General features: G+C 42.9%; 1 pseudogene; it reads right to left on the bottom strand.

Annotated features, from left to right (window-relative positions):
- Positions 1-66: 66 nt before the first annotated feature.
- On the bottom strand, positions 67-7,845 carry LOC127755793 (xylan glycosyltransferase MUCI21-like; annotated as a pseudogene).
- Positions 7,846-15,613: the final 7,768 nt, after the last annotated feature.

Genomic DNA, 15,613 nt, shown 5'->3' with positions numbered 1-15,613 from the left:
CCAAGTTGGCCTATGAAGTCACTAAATTTAACGACACGCTGAAGGTTCGAACACTAGCTATATAAACTATCCAGTACGACAAATAAAATGCCTAGCACATTGCTGCATTGCAGCTTGTGGTTCTGGACTCAAAATATCTGCATGGAGTACAATTAAGCAGCCCCATCACATGTGAACAACCCAAAATCTTCGGATTAAAGCGACTGACTTTTGAGTTTTGACTGACAAATCCACTTGTGGATGGGTACCCAACTCAAATCTGTAGTTGACCATCAGTTCACGTTCATTACTGTCCTCCAGTAATATATCTCCGGTGCTCCAAGCTGCAAGGCATGGATCAAAATATGGTTGCTCGATCCATGTGCCATTCATGATATTCAGGATGTTTTTTTTTTCTTAAACCGGTATAGGAGCTTTGTCGCCGCATATATTGAGAAGAGGGAAAGTTACGCCATAGTAATTAAGAAGCGAAAGTACAAGGTAGCACGGATTACAGACAGATCGGAAAAGGCGGCAACTCATCCCCAGTTTCAAAATGTCTCTCGGAGCCAAATATTCGCCTACAAAAATGTAAACTAGGGTGAGAATTAGCTTGAGCGCTGGTAGGGGATCGAACTCAGGACCTCTTGAGCGCTGGTAGGGGATCGAACTCAGGACCTCGCTCCAGCAAGCTGTGCGTACTAGCCACTTGATCTGTTGCAAGTTTTGGAAGATTAGACAAGTCACATATTAGTTACATTCCAGTTCTGGGAGCTTAAAATTCTGAGAAGCAGCTGACGAGAAGCTAGTCGGTGAGAATTTGGAGAAACCAGAAAACCCAGCTTCTGGCTTTTAGTTCAATTTCTGGATTCTACAACTACGAGAAGCTAGTTGGTGAGAATTTGGAGAAACCGGAAAACCAGCTTCTGGCTTTGTAGTTCAATTTGGGACACCACCACGTCGCGGAGGCCGTACTTGCGGCTCAGCGAGCTCTCGTGCCCCTCCACGTCGTACTGCTCGTAGTGCAGCCCCATCCGCGCGGACGCCTCCGCGTAGCACTTGCGCGCGATCGGCGCCACGCCCAGCGGCGCGATCTACACCAGCGCCGCGCCGGGGCGGAGGAACAGGAGCTTGGTCAGGTCGGCGCCGTGCACCCCCACCACGTACGACGCGTACGACGCCGGGAGCAGCAGCCCATCCGCCGTCTCCAGGATGACCACGTCGAACCCCACCGTCCTCGTGAGCCGTGCCACCGCCGCCTGGTTCTCGATCACCCGCGCCCCCCTGCGCGACACGATCACGAGCCGTGGCCGCCGCGGCGCCGGCTGGGGAACGTCGACGACGACGGTGTCTCCTGCGGTCTCGTACACGTCGGCGAGAAGATCGTGGAAGTCGACGATGGTCTTGATGTCACGGAGCCTCGCCGGGTCGACGGAGAGGATGCCGTGGAAGCGTGTGCCGACGATGGCGCCGGGGAAGCAGTGCTTCCGCTTGTCGTGGAGGAGGTCGACGACGTGGTAGTCCGAGAGGCCGGAGATGATCTCGCCGTACGTGCCCGCCCACCACAAGTTGTACGAGAGGACGCCGAGCACGACGCGGCGGCGGAGGTGTTGCACCGTCAGCCACGCCGGCACGAACCCGTCGCTGAACGCGTGGAAGAGGTTGCCGGTGTAGCCCCCCGCCGTCATGACGAGGAGCGGCGCGTCGTGCCGGACGTCGCACCGGTGGCCGGGCTCCTCCTCCGGCGGGGCCATCCGGAGCCGCACCTCCTCGACCCTGCTCATGATGAGCGCCTCCCACTTGCGCGTGTACGGACGTATCCTCTCCTCCACGGTGGCGTTCGCCGCCGGCGGCTGCTTGGGGAACAGCAGGAGCGACAGGGACGACGGGTCCGTCCGCACGTCGCCGGCCATGAAGCAGACGTCGGTGTTGAAATCCGAGCGGTCGCAGCAGATGGTGTCGCCGGCGAGCGACGAGCACGACGAGCGCAGCTGGTTGTCAAGAACCACCACGTCGCCAGCATTATGATCTCCCACGACGCGGGCGGTTGAGGTGGTGTCGTTGGGCGGCGGCTGGGGGAAGAAGTCGAGGCCGGAGGTGTGAGTGAGCACGATGAACCGCGGGACGTAGAGGAGCACGTAGAGGACCACGGAGAGGATGAAGAAGAACTGGACGAAGCCCGGCCACTTCTTGCCGCTGCCGCCGCCCCCGTCCTCCACGCCGAAAGTCCCTGGTTTGATGATATTGTAAAGTAGATTTAGGAAGCCGATACCGTATTGGTTAAGGTTTCTATCTTGTAATTCTGTCCCCCATCCTATATAAAGTGGGCAGGAGGCCCTCTAGGGGTATGAGCACATATGATTGTCAGATCAATACTACACCCGGCGAATTCAAATCCCTAAACAGGAGTAGGGTATTACCTCTCATTGAGAGGGCCTGAACCTGTCTAAATCCTTATCTCCGCATCCATCTACTTTTAGGTCTTGTACGCTACCCTTTTTATTATTGCCGAATTCTTGTTTCGACGGTTCAAGCCACAGAAACCAGCTCAAGTAACATAGACCAACCCAGTCCACAAATCAAGTTTTGTGAATGATGAGACATGCTGCTAGGGGTAGGAGCGACGGTGCAGCGGCGCGGCTAATGCTATGGTGCGCTTCCATGGCCATGATGAGGCATTGCAGCGTTGACCAGCATCGCAAGCGGCAAGATGACGAGGTGCCCAATAGCATCATATGGTCTTCCCTCGGCGGGATCTAGGGGCAGCGATCTAGGCACCAGTGTGGTGGCAAGTGATAACCAGGATTTAATATTTCGGTTTGGATGTTTCTATCGGAGGGTGCCGATATAACGAAATTTTTGAACAAATTTTAGTCAAATTTAAACAAAATATTGCAAAATTCACAAAAATATGAAAAAATTTAAAATTTAGGCCGAAATAATATCATATTGGGGGAGGAGGGTTCCGAAAAGACCGAAACTTTAGAAATTTCATTCCGAAAATTTGAGCCCTGGTGACAACTGGAGGTGCCCGGCTAAGAATGAGATGATATATGGGTGGGATGTAAGAATTGTCACATCAGATTTGTGCTAAGAAGGAGAAGAGAGTATAAGAAATAAGAAAGAGAAGAGTAGCATATTACTAATTTATAGCTAACTGCACCATAAGGCATAAGCCTCTATAAGTTGTGTATGAGAGTTAATGATGTAGTATATATCTATAACTAGGTGGGCTATTAGGTTGTGTTGAGATTATAGGCATATAATGATTTAATCTATTCCATAAATAAATCATGACATTACAGATGAAAACTAGCATGAACGCATCATTAGATCTACACATGTAAATTACACAGTATAACATGAAAAGATCAAATATGCGCAACATACTGAACACTGCTCGGTCGAAACTTTTCGCAGGCGTCTACGAGGGCACGCAGCACGCGAGCGACGCCGAGCGGGATGGAGTAATCTACGAGCGACGGCGCAGCACAGAGTAGGAGGCTACATCTGCGCAAGGCGAGGAACCACTTTTGGCGGACCATTCGACGCGTACGTCGTGCACGCGCGCTGCCCTGCCCTACGAGGCGAGGCGAGCGCCCGCGTGTTCCCCCTCTTCTCTCCACCACACATGCTTCAAGTGGCTAGGAGGGCATCCTCCCTTTTAAGGAGGTCCTCCTCTCCTAGAATAAGCAAGGTGATACTAAACTCCACATGCATGCCATCCCATGAGGTGGGCTTTTGTGATTTTCCAAAGAATTAATCTTCGAGTGGGCTAAGGCCCATTCATTAATTCCAACATGTTGATGGTAGAAGATGTGTTAATTTTTAAAGCTAGCAAGCTATACTTTTGAATTTGTAAACAATATCTAGACATAATTTTCCACTTAATTATGTTTTTATGTCTTCTACCTTCTCTTCTACAATTCTTTTTATCCTAATTTTGTTCTATAGCGTGTACTAGGAAAACAATACAGTGTAGGTACTGAAACTTATAGTGTTAGGGCTGTGTTTAGATCTAAAGTTTGGATTCAAACTTCAGTCCTTTTTCATCACATCAACCTGTCATACACACACAACTTTTCAGTCACATCATCTCTAATTTCAACCAAAATCCAAACTTTACGTTGAACTAAACACAGCGTAGGTTACCGAGAGACCTCGAAAAGTATTGTAGCTGATACCATCTAAAACCTTAAAAAAACTATCGTTTTGCACATGTTTGTGCTTATCCATATGATTTATTAGAAAAAAAATTATGTGTAAAACTTTTTATCTACATCCTATTAATGACTTGCAAATAAAGATGAAAAAAATAAAAAAAATCAACTCTAATCAAATCTAAATGCATCTCAAACCAAAAATCAAGTTGTGGTCTTAACTTATACTCCTGCATCATTCCTCAAAGGAAAATCATGTTATCAAACAATTTCCAGCTGAATGTTCTGATTCTTTCTTTTGGGTTGAATTTTATTCGTGCAATAATTCGACTCCTTGGCTGCAAAGAAAAGGAAAATTAAGATGGGCTGATGCCTGGTGGGCCTTGAAAAGGGAAGGAAAGAACAGAGGAAATAAGGAATTTTTTATTTTTATATTTATTTGTTAAAAGATTTACAAAAATAAATTACCGTTTCAAAGTTTTGTAAAAATATACTCCTCCCTCCCTAAAAATCGCCCTAATAGAGGGAGATTTATGTGACGTGGCAACACGGGGTTCCAAATTATTTGCATTTAGTTCCTTCTCGTCCTCTAAATGTAAAATTTTAATTTTCTGCAGCAGATAACACACATTATTTGTACGATTTGTAAAATTATCATATGATGTTGGATGAAGTTAAAATTTACACAAAAATTGTAGAGCTTGACGAGATCTACAACTTTGTTGTTTATAACTTTTCCATTAGAATAATTTATGGGTCTAAATATTCCTTAGAATGTCTTAGATTTATTTTTACAAATTCTCAGACCTACATTTTAAATGACCTCCGATGGAGACAAGTTCTATATCAAAGTTGTGGAGCTCGATGAGATCTATAATTTTGTACTTGGCCACTCATTCATTTAAAACTATTTAGAGTATCAAATAATCAATATTAATTTTCAGATTAGTGAAAACCTCATGGGAGGAGGCTAAATATAAATATAAATATATGTACTAAGATTCATAAATTATTTTAATGGAAAAGTTGTCAACTGCAAAGTTGTAAATATCGTCAAGCTCTACAATTTTCATATAAACTTTAACTTCAACTGACATCACATGAGAATTTTACAAATTGTACAAATACTACGTCTTATGTGTTGCAGAAAATTTTACATGTAGGCCCTTCTCATCCTCTAGTAGAGCGATTTTTGCAAATGTTTGAAATGGTAATTTATTTTTTAAAATATTTTTAAAAAATAAATATAAATATAAAAAATTTCAAGAAATAAGGGCTGATTTGGTTTGAAACCAAAACTTGCCATACCAAAATATTGGCATTTTTAACAGTTATTTTGGTAATGTTTGGTTTGCTACCAATACTTACCAATATCATACAAATGTTGTCAAAATATTGGCATTAGCAAAAAACCTGGCCCATGATTTGGCATCGCCAATAGTTTGGTATGGTTGTAAACCAAACAAGCCCTAAGTGTACTTAGACTTAGAGTCGCTCATCTTAAACTAAAGTTTGAATTTCATTCTTAAATCACAATACTATATATATATATATATAACGCGCTTCTCAACTTGTAATACCGTCCGGTGGATAATATACTGTCCGATTTGGTTGGCACAGCAAGTTAACTATGATTAACCTAGCTAACTCAGCGTGCGACTCATGTGGACACACATGTCGAAGGCGAGGAGCAGCGGCCGGTGAGCCGCTCGTACCACCTCCGCTTGGGCACCGCCATGAAGGCCATGAGGTGCATCCTCTCGTTCTCAGCCTCCTCCAACAACACACGGATCCAGCCGTCGCTGTGCTTGAAGCCACGGAGCGAGCAGAGGTGGAGCAGCATATGCCGCCCACCATCCCCGGCGGCCGGCACCGCCGCCACCGTCTCCAGCATCATCGTGCGGCACCTGGATGGAAATCGATTAACGATGGAAGAAGATGTCAGTGAGCACGCACAATGCCTTGACGGTCCAGTAGGTGACCTTCGGCTCGTGGTGCTGATCTTCAGGTCAATCGTCGTGTCCAGCGTGTACATCTCCCATGGCTGCAAATTTTAGCAAGCACACACTAATTAATCAACGGCAGTTACACTAACTCGTCAGGGTAGTTAATTAACAGCGAACTCGTCCTTGGACGCGCTAGGAGGCCGAGTGAGATATGGGGAATAGAGAGGAGTGGGAGAAAGAGGAGGAAGAAGAGTAGGATATTGACTCAGCTGAATCAACTTGCCACGACAGTCAAAATCGGACACTATACTGCTTACGATCTCGGGTGCACCAGTATTGTAATTTGAGGAACGCATTATATCTGGTATTGTGGTTTAGGGACGAAAATCAAACTCGATGTTAAAATGAGGAATCAGAATAAACGCTACAGGGAAAAGACCAGGCCCAGTAAAAAGAACAGTGAGTTTAAAATTTTGGATAATTTTGTATTAAAAAGTTTTTTAATGTAATGGATTAACAAGATTGGAAACTCAATGTCCATGTTAACTTAGATTTCTTGAATTGAATAAAAAGGTGAAGGATAGAGATACAATAATATATGCATTTAGATTTGATTCAAGATCCTTCAAGATTTGGTTTGAGAGAAATTGAATTGGATTTTATTAGGATTGATTGAGATTGGGATTGATGTTTGAGCATGAGCGATGATTCTGAAACTTTTTTTTTCCCTGAAACATATATCACACTTTTTTTTGTGCTATATGGCATGTTTCTGGGTTCTGGCACAATTTCATCCTGAATAACAAATCAAACCCCTTTCCGATGCTGCATTGGACTGATGACTTGAAACAAATGCTCATGTTCATCTACTTGAATTCATCATCTTCAGAATGTGTTTTAAGTTCTTCCTTTTCTCCATGTATACTGCATTGGTGCAGCTAATCTGATACTCTGAATGTGTTCTAGTACCTGACAATGTTTTAGCGGTAAATAAATGGCAATGTGTGACAAAAAGATCCTGAACATTCTTCATCTCATACATGAAAAGCCCAAACTTATTCTTCTTCTTCTTAAAAAAAAAAGACTTGATCTGACGATCCACGTGGACTCGCCCATTTATATCTCTTCGGCTACTTCGCTTCTCCCCCTCCTCCCCCTCGACCCCTTCTGCTCATAACGCAACAACGGCCACGACTTCCGAGGCACACCACCGTGTGTTCTCTCTCACCGGCCAATCGGGAGACAAGAGGAGCTTGCCGGAGTCACCTGGCGCTGTCGCCGGCTACTACTCCCTCGTCTAGCTTCGCCGCGTTCACGAGCTGCTCAAAGAACCCATCGTTCGACGGCCATGGCGAGAGGCTCCAAGAACAAGAACAAGAAGCATGTCGAGGAAGACGCGGAGCCGGCCCGATCCGCTCCATGGCTTCCCTTCTCCTGGCCTTGACCCTTGAGTCCTCCATGAATGCTCTGTTTGAAGACGACCTCATCGACGGCGAAGTGCCCGCGCCCCCGGCCCCTCCTCCTGCTACTGCTGCGCCAAGAACCTTCTCCTCCAAGAAAACCTCACCGAGGGTGACAGGCCCGCGCCCGGGCCCCCGGCCTCCTCCTGCTGCTGCGGCGCCAAGAATCTTCTCATCCAAGAAAACCTTGCCGACGCGTCCCCGGCCGCCTCCTTCCGTCCAGCGCAGAATCTTGACTTGGAAGGCGACCTCGCCGACGACGATGCCCACCCCACCGGTTGCAGCAAATCCGACTTCCATAGGGGCAGCTGCCGCGCGACCTTATCAACCATGGGGTGCAGGTTTTCTCGGCGAGGCTTCTGGATTCAAAGAGGCAAGCCCCAAGGGAAGGTAGTGACCGGGCAAGGAAGCAAGCCTTGGAAGACGCGTCCACTTTCGCGTTAGTGCAACTGATTGCAAGCGTCACACATTTGCCGTAGTTCGTGTGAAGCCCAGGAGCATCTCCAATGATACCCAGTATTTCTTTGGTTGCAAGGATTCCGTCTTCTGAGGGGTGTAAGTAGACCATCACATCGTCGACGTAGAGAGACACCCAATAAGGGATCCCCAACAGGGGAAGAAGTGGAGAGGGCGAATAGAGCAGAGAGGGCATCCATCGTTAGGATGAAAAGCATCGGTGAGATTGGATCACCTTGCCGGACGCCACGGTGGTGGATGATGGAATTCCGTGGCGATCCATTGACGAGCACTTTTGGTGCTTGAGGTCCGGAAGAGGATGGCGATCCAGGCGCTCCATCTATGAATCGATCTTTCTGTGTTCAATGAGAAATGCTTTGCTTGATTGAATGTTCATGTTCAGAACTCAGAAGATTGTTATGATTGGACAGACCTTTACATGCTTAACTACAAATGCATTGTTTGGCTTTTCAGAATTCGGAAAATTATCACACATGGATACACCTCTACCAGCTTAATTAAAATTGCTCTAATTGAATATTCAGAAATCAGAAGATTTTTCTAACATGGATCAATCATTCCATTTTTAATTAGGAATGCTATGACTGAATATTTAGAAACTATGAAATTGTCGGACATATATATTTATCTTCTGCTTACTCGAATGTTCAATTGTGTGACACGGATTGATATTTACATGGTTAATTACAGATCCTTTGCTTGAATATTGATATTTACATTCTTAATTACAAATGTGCTGCTTAAATATTCAGATCAGAAAATTGTCTAAAAAAGATCTATCTTTCCCTTCTTAATTAATCTCTACTATTATAAAAATTAAAAATATTTTTTTCCGGTGCTTTGGTACGTCATATGTGTATGAGTCGGTTTTCAAGTTCGTTCACTTTTCGAAATACATATCCGTATTTGAGTCGTTTATTAAGTTAATTTGCTTTTGGAAGTAGAGAAGAGTCATATAAGAAATCCCTTTTCAAAAACTCACATGCTAACTTGAGACGATCGTACTCTAATTACAGCTCATGATTTTAAGCAAATTTCCACATTAAATTAAACCTTAATTAAACGTGTAACAATAATAAAATTAAAATAGCATCCACCCATCGCAACGCACTGGCATTTTTTCTTTGAAGATGTTTTTGCCAGTGCTTTGGTATGTCATATGTGTATGAGTTGGTTTTCAAGTTCGTTCACTTTTGGAAATATATATCCGTATTTGAATCGTTTATTAAGTTCATTTGCTTTTGGAAATGCAGAAGAGTCATATAGGAAATCTCTTTTAAAATACTCACGTACTAACTTGAGACGATTAGACTCTAATTACAGCTCATGATTTAAGCGAATTTCCACAGTAAATTTCAACTTAATTAAATTGTATAACAATAATAAGATTAAAATAGCATCCACCTGTCGCAACGCACAGGCATTTTCTCTAGTTAATATAAAAATTCTCTTCTTCTTCGATAGTAGAGGGTTAACTACAAAAGAAGAGGAGGGTGGTGGTCACTTTACAAAGTATAGCCATAAGCATGGCGAGGAGGGTGGTGGTCACTTTACAAGTATAGCCATAAGCATGACGCCATACCTAAGCTTGTACATCACTCTTTAGAAAACTCTCTGCACCAATTTCAGCATCTTAATACCTGACCCATACAACACCAAAGCAATCAAAGTCCTCTGCAAAGATAAATCTTATCCTATGACATTGCTCTTGTCAATTGAACTCTTTAATTCATTTTCAGATCCTCCCATCCATTTATATATTTTGGTTGACAGTATTTTCTTGTAGATCCTCCAATCCATTTATATATTTTGTAACTTTGAATTAGGTGCGCATCTTGGTGCACTGATTATTTTATAGCTCATATATACTAATTTATATATTCTTTTGTTTTGCATTTGTACTTAGAATAATAAGGTAAAAAATATTTAGGAATTTTTGTAGTATCGAATGGTTTAATAGAATTGAATGTTAAAATGAAATCCCAAAATGCAACCAAAATGAGCCACATCATCTATGAACCATTAGATACATAATTTGGATAAAATGAGGCACATAATCTATGAACAGTTGGATGCACAATTTGGATGAAGAGGACTGTTAGATCGGAAGAGAAAAAAATCAGTTATAAAAAACAAACAATAATTGGGTGTTCTGAACCTTCATCCACCTTCATGAACACAATTTGGATAATTATGCTCTCCTTTAGATTTGCTCCACGTGTCCGTAAATATAGGATCATCAACTCGCAGTATCCTTGCCAACTTTTAGATATATAAATAGATATCTACGTTGTTGTAATGCGTGAACAAATTGTTAACCATTGTTATTATTGTCTGTATTTAGGTTGGAGGAATAATATTAAATGGGTCTCTTCCTGATGATCACCTCATACCTTCAATACTGTAACCCTTAACCCTTAAGCTTACACATCCTCTAGTGTGACATCCTTTACTAGTGTGATATATAATTATGATATGAGAAGTTTAATGTTGTGTCCAGCTTTTTATAGCTGTTATAAGTTAGGCTTGTCCATCTTTTCCTATAAGTGATCAAAGTCAGATGGAGAAGATGAACTTATCTATATTTGCCCTAAAGATCTTACTCTTATTTTTTTTATAGTTATGAATTAGGCATGTCTCTTAGTGCACAGATTATTTTACAGCTCATATATACTAATTTATATAGTCTTTTGTTTTGGATTTTTACATAGAATAGTAAGGGATAAAATATTTATGGATTTTTTAGTATCGAATTGTTTAATAGTATAATAGTATTGAATATTAAAAGAAAATCTTAAAATGACATCAAAATGAGCCACATCATCTATAAACCATTGGGTGCACAATTTGGATGTAAAGGATTGTTAGAACGGAAGAAAAAAAATCAGTCATACAAAATAAACAATATAATTGGGTGTTCTAAGAACCTTAATGCACAATTTGTATAAGTATACTCTCCTTTAGCTCTGCTTCACGTGTTAGTAAATATAGGACCATCAACTCGCAGTAACCTTGTCAACTTTTAGATATATAGATAGGTATCTACGTTGTTGTAATGTGTGAATAAATTATTAACAGTTGTTATTATTTTTATATTTATGTTGGAGGAAAAATATTTCTATAAACTGATAAAAATGCACTGATACTCTTACTCTTGTATATTACATGCGTGGATATATGTGATATTATTTGATAACAAAATATGATAGCTGCTATATACGATTTAGTGACATATATTATTTATACTAATATAAGTATTATGTATAGAAAAATATAGCATCATATATAGTTTATGGAGAGTTGTTTTCTCTATCACAACAGAAATAAAAATTATTAGAAGATTCTTTTGAACATTAGATATAAACAAATAAGAATGTTATCAATAGGATAGTTATCAAGTCAACTTAAATTACAGCCGCTGAATATCGTATAAAGAGCAGACGGACAAGAAAACATCAAAACACATCTCGGCAACTATCATGCTAGAGTTAACTCTGACCATAACAATAAAATGTGAAGACCATATTTCTCTTATTCTTTTGCTTAAACAAAGATAAGTGCTCTTGCTGATGATGATCACCTCCTACCTTCAATATTTTAACCCTTAAGGATTGACATTCTAATGTGATATATAGTTGTGATATGAGAAGTTTGATAGAGTGTCAATCTTTTCCTATAAGTGATTAAAGTTTGATGAAAGGAGCTGTTGATATTTATATAAACTATAATGGATAAAAATGTATTACATGTTTGGATATATGTGATATTGTTGTGAGTTGTTTTATCGCTTAAAGTATTTTAAGCATGATTTATATCTTACACATTTTGCATAAAATTTTTCAATAAGACAAATAACCATACATGTGTTCAAAAGGCAACAGCATCATCTATTAAAAATGAGGAACTACCAATTAAGATAAGGTTGACGAAAGATAAGGTCGACGAGGCTGGTTCTGTTGGGCTCTAAGCATGACAATTTGTCAAATTATCGACTAGTGTTATACTTAACAACCAAACTAAACTTGCTATGCCCACAAGAATACTCATCACTATGTGTCTCTATTGGTTTATTGCCCTTGCTCGGCCTGATTGGCTGCTTGGGGTACACAAAGTTAGGCCGACGGGGTGCCGACATGGTAAAGATGGATACTTACAGCTTACAAAAATTTTTCAACCGGGTGCCTAGGAACCCCCATGGCTCTATGTAGCTCCGCCCTTGTGAGCACCCAAGCTATAGCTGCCTCACCGTGTCGAACAGCTGGTGGTAGTGGCGATGGCATGTCCATGTGTCTAGTTTCTTGATTGGCTTCTTGAGAGGGTGCTCTTGCCTCCCTCCCGTAGCGCGGCCGTGTTGATCTAATGGGAACCGGGCGTCAGTGCAATTGATGGCTGGGACTCGGGCGAGGTGAGGCGAGGCATGAAGCTTAATGGAGAAAAAAATGACACACGCTGCAAGGATATAAATAATCGCCATAAGAGAAGAGAAGGCGGCGCAATGCGGTTGGGTACGTTGTCTAGGCCCACCATTAATGTTGGGTGAGGTTGGGTTGGACAGGAACATCCCCATCCCCGCTTGCTTGCGGATTCACATGGCCCCAGCCAGAGGGGAGAATGGGTTGAAATTAGTCCCCACCCCTAGCCCCTCTAGGACCCCGCACTACGGCTGGGTCCCTACATACCTACAGCCAGAGGGGCAACTAGGACACCCAGCCCCTCCTGGAAAGAGAGAAGAACACCGAGGGGCAACTACAGCCAGAGGGAGCAACTAAGGGAGAGAAAAAGACATCGTGGGAAGTCGACCGGAGAGGGAGGGAAATGACGTGGGCTTCCGTAGTTGGCTAGCAGGATGGGGGAGACGCCCTAGGGCACCGGCGGGTGGCGAGTGGAAAGAAGCCGACGCGGTCGTCTTCGATCGCCAGATTGTGCCGCCGCCACCGGGAGCATCGTACTGAGATGGATTAGGGTTTGCTTTGGCCTTTGTTATTCTATTTATATCCCCTTCAAAGTGGGCTACTACTTTCTTTATGGGCTTTTGATGTCTAGAACGTAATAGGCTATGTTCCTTTAGAGGAGTTGGGAACCCTTCCCATCCGCACGCAAAATAGAGCGATATATTAACGCATGATTGATTAAGTATTAGCTTAAAAAATTTGAAAATAGAAAATATGTCTTTTAAAGCAATTTTTCTATTGAAACTTTTAGTAAAAAAAAGTATCATTTTGCAGTTCAGAAAGCGTGTGCACGAAAAACAAGAGAGGTGAGGTTGGGAGTTTGGTGGAAAGAACACAGCCATATGGTGTTGCCTCCTCTGATGGGGTTATGGTGGCTAGCTGGTATATGCATGGGCTGCCTCATTTGATGGCCAGTGGGCTGCATGTCTTATACTTCGAGGTCCTACGGGTGGCGAGGTCGCACTATAGTCTCGACCCTGCACTAAATCAGGGCCTCATCCCGTAAGCCCCGCTGGTGGATATTTGGCCCTACCCCTAGTCCTATAGGGGTAGTGATCCACTGAGGCCCCACCTCCAACGGGGAAATTGTCACCCCCACATGCACACTACATCGTTCAACCTCGACATCAGGAACGTGTCTAGCTAGCTCATCATCAGAGGCCGAGCTCGTCCACGTGCGCTGGAATAGTTCCATACACCAATAATGGACATGTAGGCGATGAACATGCTGAAGATGTTGGGCACACGTCAACGGATCACCGCATCGTGCTTGCCGCGCCATAAAGCAGCAAGTAAGTTGGCCTTGCTCCACCGGAGGCCATCAACACTACTAGACATGTGATTTTCTTGGACGCAGACCCCTTTAGGTTTCAGGCGGGCCGTAAGTGGCTCCGCCTGGAACCAGGCGATCCCGTCGCCAGGCTGTGGGCCGCACGGGATAATCGATTATCCCGTGCGGTCCACTTAAGACAACCGCACGGGATAATCCTTTTATCCCGTGCGGTTGTCTTATATCCCGTGCGCGGTTGTCTTAAGTGGACCACACGGGATAATCGATTATCCCGTGCGGCCCACGTTAGGCGACCGCTTGCGATGGTGGGGGAGCTTTATAAGCCCGAGCCCAACCGTTGCAATGGCATGCCGGCGATTTCTCTCTCCTAAACCTCCACAAATTACGGGGGAAGGTTTTCGACCTCAAATCTTTGATTGGGTTCCATATAAAAGGTGTAGAGCTTGTTATCCTCCTTCATAAATTTTTTTATTTATAAATATGTCGTTTCACTTTTTTCCTTCAATATAACAAAGGATGGAGCTGGCGATCTAGTTCACCGCCGGGCAACTCCCTACCACGGCGTACGCCACTTCACACAATGCATGTGTCCTCGCGCTTAAACTGCACACCTTATCTGGCCGCCGACCGTGAACTCCCATCGCCACGACTTCACTATCAGGAATCTCCCCACCGCAAACCTCTACCCCGCACCCAAACCGCACGCCCACCCCATCACCGTATGCAGCCTCGATGAACTGGTTCCCACTCGCTGAGGAAGAAACAAGAGAAGGGTTTTGATCGACAGAGAAAGAAGGGGGCGGCTAATTTGCGCTCGTGCAGTAGCAACGTTGCTGGCACGTGCCAGCTGGCAACCCCTCCCCCCATGAGGCGATTTTTATTTTCGTTTTTTTCACAATTTTTTTATTTCTTTTTTCTTTTTTATTTTTTATTTTTTTAATATGTAGCACACGTGTTTTTAAATGTTTTGTGTTGAAAGTTTTTAAATCTTAAATTTTAAAATCTTAACTTAATTTTTTTTTAAATCTAGACTTGAAAGTTTTCAAATATGAGTAGAAAGTTTTTAAATCTCGAGTTGAATGTTTTTAAATATAAGTTGAAAGTTTTCAAATCTCAAGTTAACAGTTTTCAAATCTAAGTTAAAAAATTTTCAAATCTGAGTTGAAAGTTTTCAAAATTTCTCTTGCAAATTTAAATTTCGAGTTGAAAATTTTCAAAGTTTGAGTAGAAAGATTTCAATATTTGACTTCAAAGTTTAAATCTTAAGTTTTTTAAACCTAACTTGAAAGTTTTCAGTCTATTAAAAGAAATCTAAAAAAGGAAAAATCTTATCTTAGTTAGCGCAATTATCTAAAACTAATTTAGTCGGTTAGATTTAACTGCTCCTGAAATGCGAGTTGCCAGCGCGCACGCGCGCAGTAGCTTTTCGGGAGAAAGAACGATGAGGCAAATCGTTGAAGCGATTAGAAAATTCAAACAACGATTTCAAAATGCAACGGTTCTGCCGTCGGTGGCATCGTGGTAGCGGCAGGACGAATTTGAAGGCTGCGCCCCACGGGCCTCATCGTCATCGGTAAGCAAGGTGGGACTAAAAATGTGCAGTACAGTGGCTGCACAATTATAACAAACAGACAGGTTCATAAATCTGCTCGCCACAACCACGAGATTTCACCGGGAAAGCGTGCTCGGAGCTGGAAAGGGGGAAGTAAAGGAAGTTGGAACTGAGCAGTAGTAACACAACATGTGTAATCTAAGATACAGAAACAGCCCTTGCAGGCACAAGAGATGATCAATTGTGTTTGTAAACAGAACGGCAAAAAAAAAAAAAAAATCAAAAACTAGCATCCAG

This window comes from Oryza glaberrima, chromosome 11 (genome assembly GCF_000147395.1).
Source record: "Oryza glaberrima chromosome 11, OglaRS2, whole genome shotgun sequence".
Classification (NCBI taxonomy): Eukaryota; Viridiplantae; Streptophyta; class Magnoliopsida; order Poales; family Poaceae; genus Oryza; species Oryza glaberrima.
The sequence above is the reverse complement of the archived record's forward strand: the minus strand, read 5'-3'. Positions and strand labels throughout refer to the sequence as shown.